The sequence below is a fragment of the Schistosoma mansoni genome, assembly GCF_000237925.1.
Source record: "Schistosoma mansoni, WGS project CABG00000000 data, supercontig 0242, strain Puerto Rico, whole genome shotgun sequence".
NCBI lineage: Eukaryota > Metazoa > Platyhelminthes > Trematoda > Strigeidida > Schistosomatidae > Schistosoma > Schistosoma mansoni.
In genome coordinates, this window is record NW_017386106.1 from 57,521 (window position 1) to 71,804 (window position 14,284).

Sequence of the window (14,284 nt, forward strand, 5' to 3'; positions counted from 1 at the left end):
ACATAGGCTAGGGATTGTTCACATTCAATAGCTCAATGGATAACACGGAGTTAGTGTGTGAACAATACTCGAATCCAGATACATTGATATGACGAGTCTCAAATAGGAAAAAAACGTACGTTATGGATTTCACTCCTCTCTACTATTCATCCTAAATGATAATTCCTAACAAAATAGAGAAATCAAGACAATCCGCTCAAAATCCACACATACCAAAAGGCCGTAATCAACTGAATTCTGTTGAAGTTAGACATTAACACCGTTGAATGCCGGCCAGCTCAGTGGTCTATCGGTTAAGTGCTCTGGCGCGAGACTGATAGATCCTGGGTTCGAATTTCGCGTACGCGGGATCGTGGATACGCACTGCCATTGAGGAGTCCCATAATAGGATGAGACGGTTGTCCAGTGCTTCCAGGTTTTCCATGGTGTTCTAGCTTCAATTGACTCATGATTTCAACTATGGAAATACTGAAATCTCCATAAAACCCCTTCCGAATTCTGTACCATCAACAACAGGAAAATACGAATCTACATAGATTAAAATTCACTTAGTATTGTTTATTTGAATCTTCCCATTGATGTTTGAGACTGCAACTGGTCAGTCTCTCATTAGCCATATGTACATACTATGGGTATTGCCTCGATATAGCCTAAATTCACAAGCATGGTAAGCAAAGATGGATAGTGGCTAGTAGTGGAATCCAGGACGCGCGCCACTTCGACCTATTTGGGACTCGTCAGCTGGATGTACCTGCATCTCAGAGTTGATGTTCACTCTGGGACTCGAACCCAGTACCTTTCACTTCAAATGCCATCACGTTATCCACTCGGCCACTAAGTCCTGATAACCACTTGCCACTTAATTAATTTCTGAAATACAATTCAACAAATTAATCATCATCCATATTTGATTTCTTCTAACTCTAACTAATTACAAGAAGGTTAATTAATATTAGACAATGTAGTAATAATTGACATATGAAATCAGCATAGCAACATAATTCACCCTAACGACAAATTCAATTATTACATGTACAGTTTGAATATACGATAATGATGATAATAATGATAATAGAAATGTTAATTGTAATTACCTAATGATATACACCACAACAGAGTGGATGTACATCAAATGAGGTAATGTAAACGAACACATTCATATCCATATAGATATATAGTTTAATATTTCCTATCAAATCATAGTAACTCATAGACACACACACACACAGAGACAAATATCAGACAAAGTTCATTATAGTATCCCTTAGAGAGAACAAAAAGTGGGTAATTTTAGTTATGATTCATTCATGTTAATTAACATCAGTAACGTTATTAAAATAGAAAGAAATAGAATAAAATTTGGAATAAAATTCATTTGCTGTTGTTTACTTGTATCTCTTCCGATTGTTATTTAGGACTGCAATTGATCAGCCTCTTGTTGGCGTATGTGCATCCTGTGCGGACTGCTTCGATATTGACTGAAGTTACAAGGTTTATAAGCAAAATTGGATAGTGGCTAGCAGTGGAATCCGGGACGCGCACCACTTCGTCCTATTCGGGACTCGTCAGCCGGATGTACCTGTTATATCCTAGCGAAGACATGAGTACGGGTAACTTCTAGGGCCTGTTAATGGATGATTATTATATATACGTTCTTATTGTTTAATTAGATTGTGTATATTTATATTCATCTTATTATAAGCTTCATTTTGACATATGGATTATTATTATACGAATTACTGTCCCTAAATTATATTCAGTTTGTTGATTATTGTCTTCCACGATCACAGCCCCTTTTTGGCTTGATCTTGTACAAATATTATTTTCTATTTTATGATGTGATGCGGTCTATCTGTCTCCTTTATAAACCGAGTATGCTTGAAATGAATAATTCGCATGACAGAAGCTGTATTTGGTGTTGTGGACTCAATTGGAAGGGCTAGGCGGACAAGGAACCAATAAGGACGTTAGACTGCTCACACGGGTTGAACGTCATTGATTTGTCACAGTGTTAAGATTAGACAAGTCGTATTTCGATTAGTAGATAATTCATGTGATAAAAGCTGGGCATAAAATCGTAACAATTTGGATACGGCCTTCTTATCTTAGGACCACAACAAATTGTCAATGGCCTATTGTTTTATAAAGTCATCACAGTACCTGCATCTCAGAGTTGATGTTCACTCTGAGAAGATACAAGTAAATAACACCAAGTGAATTTAAACTTCATCCCATTGCACAACCAGATGGCTATCAGGACTCAGTAGCTAAGTGGATAACGTGATAGTGTTTGAAGCGAGCAGTACTGGGTTCGAGTCCCACAGTGAACATCAACTCTGAGATACAGGTACATCCAGCTAATGAGTCCCAAATAGAACGAAATGTCGCGCGTCAAACTGGATTCCACTGCTAGCCACTATCCATCATTGCTTATAAGGATATTATTGTTAATTTAATTTAATTGTAATTACATTGGTAGAGTTTATTAGCAACTAGTCTAATTTATAGGTTGTTAGTCATAGATTGAACTTAATTAGGGTATCACAAAAACGAACAAAGAAGTAAATAACATAATGCTTTTTTACCTCAGTATGATATTCATCAGTAATGTACATGTATGACCTTGTATGAGAACAAAGTCTAGAATTTAAAAATGAAACCCTTCAACTGAATTAGAATTTCTTACGATAGAAGGTTTGTAGAAGCGTTGGATAGCTATTTCGTCCTGGTAAGTGACTCATGAGTGATGAGTATTTACTGGGATTCGCTGAATTATCTTTCGTTCAATCTTCGTCAGTGTTGGTTAAGTTTGCTAAACATACATCAGTTAGCCTTAGTTTCTAGAGAAAGATAAACCTTTTGAAAAGTATCCAGTTAATAACTTATTGTCAACATAAATAAGCACAATATGAATTTCTCCGGGTATTCGTTTTCTCTCAGGGTCGTGTATAATGCTTTTATTTCATCTTCGACCGTATCTCGAGAGCATATGGTCTTGATTCTATGGCGTAACTTCTTAATTAGGTTCCTTTTGTGCTGTAGAGGAACAAAATTAAGAAAGTTTGTATACTGACCCGTCCACGTGGTTTTCCTGTTTATGTTTCTCCTTAATAAACCGTCTTTTCTCCTTGTAAGTAGAAGATCTAGAAAAGCTATTCTAGCAAAGTGGTTAGTAACCGTTTTAAAACCACTTCATAAACACTTAGTAAAGCACAGTATTGAGGATTTATTTCAATTCGTCGAAAAGAATAAAAACATAAACACGAAAGGTCAAAAGATTATGTCCTTTGACGTAATGTCATTGTTCACAAATATCCCACTCAGAGAGACTGTAGAATATATTTGTGAACAGCTTAGAGAACAAGAAATAGAAACTACAATCTCTGTGGAGACCATCAATGAATTACTACTAAAATGTACTATAAATGTACATTTCAAAATCAATGGTGAAATCTACAGACAAATAGATGGTGTCTCAATTGGTTCACCCCTAGGTCCTATATTGGCCGATATTTTTCTCTCGAAATTAGAAAACGGCTCACAGGCACAACAGATTGAAAAGTTTTCACTTTACTGCCGATATATAGACGACACGTTCATCCTATGTAACAACTATACTGACTTAATGGAGACACTTCAGCTATTCAATACAGTTCATCCGTCTATAAAATTTAAATGTGAGGAGGAAAATGGAGATGGAATAGCTTTTCTAGATGTTCTACTTACAAGAAGAAAAGACGGTTTATTAAGGAGAAACATAAACAGGAAAACCATGTGGACGGGTCAGTATACAAACTTTCTTAATTTTGTTCCTCTACAACACAAAAGGAACTTAATTAAGAAGTTACATCATAGAATCAAGACCCTATGCTCTCAAGATACGATCGAAGATGAAACGATATGAATTTCTAATTCCTACAAAAATTGTTGATTCGAGAATTCTTCGAAAAAAATTCTTCATAAACTAGAAAAAACATTTTGGTCAAACGGAGTTTAATAAGAACTTCTAAAGAATGATATATTACGTGTTATACTATGATTAGATAATTATCTATTTATCAGAAGGGGTTTTGTGGAGATTTAGTATTTTCATAGTTGAAAGCGTGAGTCAATTGAAGCTAGAACACCATGGAAAACCTGGAAACACTGGACGGCCGTTTCGTCCTATTATGGGACTCCTCAATGGCAGTGCGCATCCACGAACCCGCTCTCGCGAGATTCGAACCCAGGATCTACCAGTCTCGAGCCGAAGCCCTTAACCGATAGACCACTGAGCCGGCTGGCATCCAACGGTGTTAATGTCTATCTATTTTGTTATTAAGTGTAGAATACTTCCATAAACTTCCTGAATACCAATATTAACTTATTATCCCTTACATAACCTCGGTTTTTTTTCGATAAGAAAACAATCTTAGAAATAAAGTGTTCATTTGATTTCCTCGTCTTCTTTCCACCTTTCAGAGGTGGGGGATCAATTCTAAGCGAATAACACAGAATTAAGAATTGATCAAAAAGTCATCACCACCCATTCAGTTACTAGATGTATCATATTTAGAAATTAAGATACTTAAACAAAGATGGATAGTGACTTGCAGTGAAATCTAGGACGCGCTCTACTTCTTCCTATTTGAGACCTACATCTCAGAGTTGATGTTCACTCCGGGACTTGAACCTTGAACTACTCACTTCAAACGCCATCACGTTATCCATTTAGCTACTGAGTCCTGATAACCACTTGTTTGTGCAATGGGATAAAGTTTAAATTCACTTAATATTATTTGTTTGAATCTTCCCATTGATGTTTTAAGACTACAATTGATCCATCTCTTATTGGCATAAGTTTCTTAAAGGTATATCTATTCATTGATTATCTTAATAATAATAATAATAATGATAATAATAATAATAATTATATTGATATAAAGAAAACCCTCATAGATACAATTTTTATGTATGTGTAAATAAGTTTAGTATCCATTATCTAGATGATACATTAATTATATTGATATTCTTTCTTCTTTCTAACTTTGGAACCCCCCCCCCTACAAAGTCGGTATTATTATTATTATTATTATTATTAATTATTTGACCTATTTACATTCCATGGTTATTATAAACGTAAATAGGTGTTTCTTATTTACTTATTTATTTATGAAATTTGTTTTAATAATGAATTACTCAAGGTCATACTCGCACACACACACACACACATGCACATACATACACAAACAAACCTACAGAACTTTAAAAATGAATCCGAGTAGAATTTTCATGTAATAAGGTCAAATGTTTGATCAATCCATTTGAAGAATCAGGAAATCATAACTTGTACAAAAAAAGTAAATAAATAGTAACTCTTCAAGGTTTAATAATGAAAAAAAACAAAAGTGATATGAAGAGAAGTTGTTTCTCAATAAGTCAGTCAGTCAGTCAGACACAACGTAGAACTCCATACGTACGTACATCAGTTCGAGTTGCCATACCACATTAACAAAGAGATGCAGTTGTCCATTCAAATTCTATAGTGGTAGAAGTAGTAAGAGTATAAGCAGTAATCCGAAAGATTAGGATTTGAAGATGTTATACAAGGAGTATAATACAGTGAAATAAATTTGGAAAGAGAAAAAGATAGAGACATGAAGAATTCAGAATATTAGAATTTGGGAGAACACAAAGAGTGGATGCACCTTCGCCATTGCAAACGATTTCGAGCCATGTCATTCAAGGTCTCTAACCATCGATTGCTATCATCTCGCGGATCCCAACCAGGTAGTCTACACCTACCAACATGGCTCAGTTCACATGTCGGTGACTTCATGGATTTGTGCCACGTTTTGGTCTGGCCGCCCCTGTCTTTCTTCCAACTTACTCGTACACCATAAAACATTGAACGTCGGGGCAGTCGGTGGTTGGGCATACGTAGCAAGTGTCCCAGCCATCTCAACTGATAAAGTTTCACTGCCTGATCAATCGATCTGCAATTCTTACCTAGTACCCATTTCCTAACGACTGCATTACTTACTCGGTGGTCCCAGGATATACGAGCAATGCTTCGAGCCTTCGAAGACACCTATGATTGAATACTAGTAGCCTACGAATATCCTCTACTCCATGTTTCACAGCCATAAAGTAGGACGGAACGAACTGCTGCACAGTATACCCGTTCTTTGGTCGCTAGACGGATGTCTCGCCTACGCCATAAATGACTCAAGTTGGCGAAAGCTAGACGAACCTTCTGTATCCGTGCTGAGATTTCGTCACACACCAGACCACAAGGGCTGATGAGACTCCCAAGATAAGTGAAGCGGTCAACACGCTCAATAAGATGGAATGGTATTAAGATGAAGTGAATATATAACTCGGAAAATTAGTTTTAATGATATCTATGATATTTGTAAATAGTGTTTATGTTATATCTTGAACTTAGGCTCTTAGTATGTCACGTATAACATGAGCACTCGAACGCTAGAACCTTCCCAAGACTAGTACGTAGGAATGTTATTCCCAATACAGTGTCAAATATAGTACAAAAATCTCATGTATTTATAGTTTTTTTGGCTGAAAGTAAATCATCATTTCGGATAGTCAATAGGCACATAGGGGGTCCTTCTTATTCATCCAATAGGGGAGGTACGTGTCGACATTCTAGAATGCTCCTCTAAGGGTGTTTGGATGGAATATCTTCGGCTCTTTCTGGGCTTCTTGAGTTTTCCAACGAGCCATCCTTAAAGTTTATATAATGAATCAAGCGCACTGCTGATGAGTCCTATACGGGATTAAAAGGCCATCCAGTACGTCCAGGTTTTCCATCATGGTCTAGCTTCAATTGCCTAATCGATTCAATTGTTAAAAATTATTATGATCTACTTTTTAAATGCAATTGATTAATAGTTAGTCTAGGAACAGATATTTATCCGCTTGTTTTGTCCATGTACATGATTATGAATTTTTCCAGAATGAATGAATTATGCTGAGACTAATACAAGGAATGGTCGGAGATATTAGACAGAAAACTCTGGATCTAGGTTTCATGATATTTGGCTCTCATAAGTAAGGTGTATTTTGAATATTTAGGGAGTTGATACTCCCGAGAAGATTGGAACCTGGATCTTTCAGTTTTCAAATCTGAAATTTCACCACTAGAATGAAATTTTGGTTTATGGTTTGTTGCCGACTATCTCTAATCATCCAACATCGAAGGATATTACACATGATTTTGAGTCACTTAGGCTAAATGGGTATAATCTAACTTGATCGATAAAATTTAGTCAGCGACATGAAAAGACTTGACATACATAAAACCGAACAATACTAAGTGATCAACAAATGCAATGGAAATCAGAGGGCGCTTACAGTTTTATGTAGGTAGTAATTCTGTCAGCAGTTTCCTAAATTATGTTCGGTTTATGGATTAACATCTTCCACGTTCACAGATACTTTTTGGCTTGATCATGTACAAATGTCATTTCTATTTTGTGGTGTGATATGGTCTCTTTGGTTGGTAATATAAACCGAATATGTTTGAAATAAAGAATTCGCATAGTGGAAGTTGTTATTAGTGTTCTGGACTGAACTGAGAAGGCTAGGTGAACAAAAAACCGATAAGGACGCTAGGCTGCTCATGCCGGTCGAACGTCATTGGTTTAGCACAGCGCTAAGATTGAATAAGTCGTATTTCGATTGGTGAGTAAATCAAGTGATAACTTTATTTATTTATTTATTTAAACACATATATATTGGTACAAAAGGGCACCAGATACATATGCGCCACACAAAATAATGAAAGTAGGAAGAGAAGGGATGAAAAGATAAGGCGGACTGAAATGTACAACCGGAAGACTCTTTCAGTTAAGAAAGTTAGAACCACTCTTTGTGTAGAAAGTAAAAGAAGGTTACAGCAGGATCGCCATTGGCTTCTATTCTGAGCCATATCTGATAACGTCTCTAGCCACTGTGTTGCACCATCTCTCGGACCCCGACCAGGGAGTCGTGAAGGACCAACAGAAGCTAGCTCTTTGCAGCTTTCTTTCATGCCACGACACTATGTCATACACTGACCTCCTCTCCGCTTTTTCCAACCAGTCCCAGAGTCGGCAAATAATGCACGACGTGGAAGTCTCTGGGACGACATTCGTAGAACATGTCCAAGCCACCGAAGTCGGTGTTTCAAGATGGTGACACCAATTGAATTATCGTCTCTGCGCCCGAACACACGATGCCGAACCTCTGCATTACTAACATGGTGTTGCCACTGGATGTCAGCAATCCTTCGGAGACAACGATGATCGAACACAGAGAGACGTCTAACATCCTCAACTCAGAGAGGCCAGGTTTCACAAGCATAGAGCAAAACTGCTCTCACCGACGCGTTATAAATCCGACCTTTTACAGCCAGACTAACATCACGAAGGCGCCAAAGATGGCCCAGATTGGCATAAGCCGCTCTGGCTTTCCTTATACGTGCATCAATCTCATCACTCACGCCACCACCAGCACTTATATAGCTACCTAGATACACGAACTTCTCAACTACTTCAATCTGCTCACCATCCAGGGTGAGTGCAGGATGAGAATCCTGCCAGTCTTGTAGGAGTACTTTGCACTTGGAGGGTGCAAAGCACATGCCGTACCTGCGGACACTGATTGCCAACTGATTAAGTGCGGATTGCATGCCTTGGACATTATCGCACAGTAAGACAATATCATCCGCATACTCGAGGTCGAGAAGTCGTTCTCCAGGCAACATATCCACACCGCCATTACTTACATCCATCAGAGCTGTTTCCAGGATGTCGTCGATGGCAAAGTTGAAGAGGAATGGTGAGATCGGGCAACCCTGCCTAACCCCACTGCTCGAATGGAACGAGGGAGAAAGGCGGTTGTATGCCCTCACTCTGCCTGAGGTGTTCGTATACAGGGCCTTTAAGATGTCAATGAACTTCTCAGGCACACCCTTCTTCAATAGACAATCCCAGAGAACAGTCCTGTCCAACGAATCGAAGGCCGCCCTGATATCAAGAAACACTACGATTGTTGGCCTGAGATAAGTATGACGGTGTTCTAACATTTGGCGGAGGGTGAAGATGTGATCAATGCATCCTCGACCAGAACGAAAACCAGTCTGCTCCTCGCGAGTCAATCGTTCTCGGGTTTTAAACAACCTACGAAGAATGATAGAAGCCAATAGTTTGGACGCAATCGGAAGTAGACTTATCCCCCGATAGTTGTTACAGGAACAACGTGAACCCTTTTTAAAGATAGGGACGACTATCGACTCATTCCATGATGTTGGAACACTTTCTTGCTCCCAAACCTTTGCAAATAACACCGTCAGTTCCTTAGCCAGAAAGTCACCACCATCTTTAAAAAGAGCCGGAGGTAAGTCATCTGGGCCAGGTGATTTGTAGCGCTTCAAGAGTTGGAGTTCCTTGCGGACTCCCGCCTCGTTTGGTGGATCAGTCGTCACCGGCCATGGGGGGCAGGACAAACTGGTTGATGTTGCCGGAGCAGCAGGCCAGTTGAACTGCCCTTCGAAAAATCCCGCCCATCGTCCAAGACGTCGAGAGATGTTAGTGATTGGCATCCCATCATCCCCGTAGATTGTTTCACTCACACCAGACTTCTTGCTGCCAGTGGTTCGGATGAGTTGGAAGAGCTTCCGGCAGTTATCAGATGCAGCTGCTGCTTCCATCTCATTAGCACGCTCCGACCACCAGGCTTCTCGGTCCTTACGCAAGCTTTGCCCGATTTCATTACGTAACAGCCTTCGTTTGTGGTCAAACTCACGGTCACCCGGAGTAGACCGACGGGCTTCGATCAGTTGTAAGGAGCCAGAAGAAACCCAGTGCTTGTAAGTGGGACGTTTCGCGAAGCCGCAAGCGGCTTTACTCGCCATTTTCATGGCGTCGTGAAGATGCAACCATTGCTCATATATACTTTTCGATGGGATGGTAGCTAGCCTAGAAGCTAGCTCCGCTCGATACTTACTTGCAACAGAAGTTGCAGACAGTTTACTAACATCGATCCGTTGGTGGTGGTCAATCCTTCGGCCACTGAAAAGTAAGGTGAGATTGGCGCAGACCAGGGCATGATCAGACTCCAGATAAGTACTCCAAAAGGAGCGGCAGTCTTGTACACAACCACGCCAGCGGTAGCTGATCGCGATGTGATTAATCTGAGTCCAGGCTTGGGATGCAGAGGGAGGACGCCAGGTGGCACACCGGCGATGACTGTGCCGGAAGTTAGTGCTAGCCAGAAACAGGTTGTGGTCTGTGTACAGTTGCAGCAAACGGTCCCCGTTATCTGTCCTGCGACCAACAAGTCCCCATCAGCCACCTAAACAACTCTCTTCTGTGCCTAGACGCCCGACCTGAGCATTCAAGTCTCCGGCTAATACTACGATATCTGTCGAACGCGCTTTCTGGAGAGGAACTGTTAACTGGTGGTAAAACTCATCCTTGATTGCATCCGGGCTGCAATCTGTCGGGGCATAGGCGGAGATGACGAAAAGACACCGTTTCTCACGCCGATTTCTTCTCACTTTGATGGAACTTTCTAATCTAACAGCACACAACCGACTGTTAATGGGGATCCAATCGATTAGTGCTGCCTCAGCTCTATCGCTTAGTGCAACACCAACGCCTGCAAGACCAGACGAAGATGCCACAGAGTCCCCGGATAAGCGCACGTGAAACAAGCTTTTCGAGGCGACAGATGGAGAGCGAATTTGTAGTACTTCACTAGAGTCTTGAATACGGGTCTCGGATAGACAGCAAACATCAACATTAAGACTTTCTAAAGACATAGCCAGCCCCATCTGTTGTCCGATCTGCATTAGTGTGCGAATGTTGAAGGAAACCAGCTTGAACGGTTTACGTGGTTTCAGAAAGACTGCTTCAGTATTCATAATCGGTGGAAGCATTCACTTTCAACCAGACAGTGACTGGAGATCGTTTAGATAGGACAGATTTTCCACCATGGGCGAGCTACTGCATAAGTTGGAAAGGAAGGATACACAATTTTGGAATAAAGGGAGTGAAAAGGCGACGTAGTAAATAATAATAATAATAATAATAATAATAATAATAATGGTAATAACAATAATAATAGTGTAAATTGTCTTGCTTCTAATATGAGCGAGAATAGTATCGTCAATAGAATTCATCATTTCATTTATTTGTGTGTGGGCTGTGATACTGCCCGGGTGCCCAAACCGAAGCAGGTGGTTTTCTTAGGGGGCCACACCCCGAGCCTTTGACCTAAAGGTCTGATCCACAAGGCAGTGGAGCATCGTGAGGAGATGCAGTCCCATGGTAGCCGGTGACCAACAGCAGGTTCATTCGCCTTTCGTTCCATCAGGATACTGGAGCCCATGTGCACCATTGGTTTGGAGTCAGGGTTTTCCAACTCCCCTAGGTGGATTCGCAGTGTCCACCAACCCGGTTAAAGCGCCGGACATTCGCTTTTCGTCCTCTCACTTTCGTAAACAACAGTAATGTCACGAGAAGGCAGTGAGTAGGGCTTCCCTGGCAGAGGCTATATATTCGCTGGCCATGTGAGAGCATTTCGAGAGGGAGAGTGGACTCTCCCCACTCTCGGCCGTACCAGGGCATTTGGGGGCAAGTGATAACTAGCGGCCTTCAAGTCACAACAAAAAAGCATGTAAGTATGTGTCGCTAGCAAACGTAATTAAGTAGTTAAAACAAATTCGATACTGAAAAATTTCTGACAATAAATACATTTTTAGGAAATGTGGCTAATTAGATGTTTGAGCAGGCGTTTCTAAGCATAACTAGGTTGGTCTAGAGATTCCAGTGTATAAAGGAGTCAAATCAAACCATAAGAACGTCAACACTGAAAATGAGAAAAAATATATACGTACTGGAAACATGATAATCTCCCTCTGATGGCACCGAATTCTCACATGACTAATGTTAGATTTGGGGTTGGAGATAGACGACATGAAACTCTAGACCTAGGTGTTATGCTATTTGATGCTCATCAACAAGGTATACCTGTATTTTTGATCGGACTGATACTTATTGGTGGGTTCAATCCTATGTAACCTAATTTTATGGTCAGAGTCATGATCACTGAGTTATTTAGACAGATAGGATCCGTTCATTTCTGAGAAATACTTAACTAATCAATGATCAATCATCTGTAAATCATACTCATTGAATACCCACTACTATGTACAAATGAAAGTCATGTTTATTAGTCAACCTCAGCTTCAATGATACTAAGAACATCAAACTATATTTCTTTCATGATATGCTATTAACTTTACGATGCTGAAAGTTCCACTTCGAATGTTTGGGTATGTGTTTGTACTCAACATTCAGTTTATTCATGGACGAGTAATGCTGTTTACTTTTTATAGTTTTTCGTGATTTATAGGGATTTTATTAATCTAACATGTTAAATGTAAGTAAAGATGGATAGTAGCTAGCAGTGGAATCTAGGACGCGCACCACTCCGTCCTATTTGGGACTCGTCAGCTGGATGTACCTGCATCTCAAAGTTGATGTTCACTCTGAAACTCGGACCATTCACGTCAAACGCCATCGCGTTATCTACTCAGCTACTGAGTCTTGATAGCCATTTGCTTGTGAAATGGGGTGAAATTTGAATTCACCTAATATTGTTTGTTTAAATCTTCCCATTGATGTTTAGGACTTCAACTGGTCAGTCACTCACATCTTTATTGCTTAAACTCTTCAAATTCTGAGCATCACTTCAACATTAAGTTCGACACATCTTACCTTCCATTCCTTTGAAATAACTCATCTTCAAGCCATGCATCTAACTTGCCTTTTATTTCTCCCTCTCTTCTTGTATTTTATATATATTATCTTAACCCCCCTATCTACTTTTACAATCTGTCTAGTCAACCATCAGGTATCATAGACGACCTTCAGAAAATGAAACTATTTTAATTAACCGAATACACTTTTTATTGGACAATTTGAAATAAAAGTGAAAAAAAAATACCTAAGTTCATTTACAGTATTCAAATTATCTGTCTGTCTATCTATCAATCAATCAATCAATTGTTCAGTAAGTCAATCAATCATTTAAGTACTCCACTTTAAAAAAAAATATATGGGAAAATCGATTGAACGATCTACTTATCTCGTTTTTAACTCAATAATTGGATTCATGGGTGAATTGAAGCTAGACCTTTATAGAAAACCTGAATAGCTGTTTCGCCGTAATATAGAACTCCTCAGCAGTGCGCATAAACATTGGTACAAGAAGGTATCGAATAGATATGAGCTACATAAATCATTCGATTTGTGTGAGCGCTGGGCTACTGCCCGGGTGCCCAAATCGAAGCAGGTGGTTTTCTTTGACCTTCGACCCAAAGGTTTAATCTACAAGGCAGTGGAGCAGTGAAGATGCAGTCCCATGATAGCCGGTGACCAACGATTGGTTCATACACCAATTTTTCCTTCACGGTACTGGAGCCCATGTGCACGATTGGTTTGGAATGAGAGTTTTCCAACTCTCCTAGGTGGACACTCCATGTCCACCAACCCAGTTTAATTACCGGACATTCTCTTTCCGTCCTTTCAATTTTGTAAACAACATCCGTAGTATGAGAGGGCAGTAAGTAGGACTACCCTGTCAGTGGTTGTATGCACGTGGCCATGTAAGAGCATTTGAAGAAGGAGAGCTGACTTTCCCCACTCTCGGCAGTATCAGGGCATTTGGGTGCAAAAGTGAGGTAAACGGTTGGCTTACGTTAAATCTTATTTACAAACGATTGTAGGTTGCTCTAATACAACTTAGTGAATAGGGACTTGAATAGATCAAATGTCTGTCACAATAATAACTCTTCAACGTTAATAATCCACACGTTAATATAGAAGACGGGAATTTCAGTAAAGTGTTATATTTCTTAAAGAAGTCGAAAACTGAAAAAAGAATAACTCTGTATGTATAGTAATAACCAATCACTTTCAAGCGTATAACAAAGTTAGGAAACCAAATGTCATAGCAACCAATCAATTAGATAAGGGCCAAATTCATTGAGGAAATATAAAGTTAGGAAAAACATTGTTGAAGTTAACCTTGATAGAAAGAACCAACATTTCATTAACAAAACACTAGATAATCTGTTCTCTTCTTAACAGGATACATTTTGTAACGGAAGTTTTGTGTAGCTTAATATGTACCTACATTTAACAATAACCATTATGTTGTATTAATTATATGATGATTTAATTGAGTGATATTGTGATTTGTATAAAACTAGTGCAAATATCTGACTTTTAAAAAG

General features: G+C 39.4%; 1 non-coding gene across 1 annotated transcript; it reads right to left on the reverse strand.

Annotated features, from left to right (window-relative positions):
• Positions 1 to 769: 769 nt before the first annotated feature.
• Smp_tRNA_01512_Pseudo_TTG.1.1 lies at positions 770 to 841 on the reverse strand. Its single transcript has one exon. It is a non-coding gene (tRNA).
• Between the last annotated feature and the right edge of the window lie 13,443 nt (positions 842 to 14,284).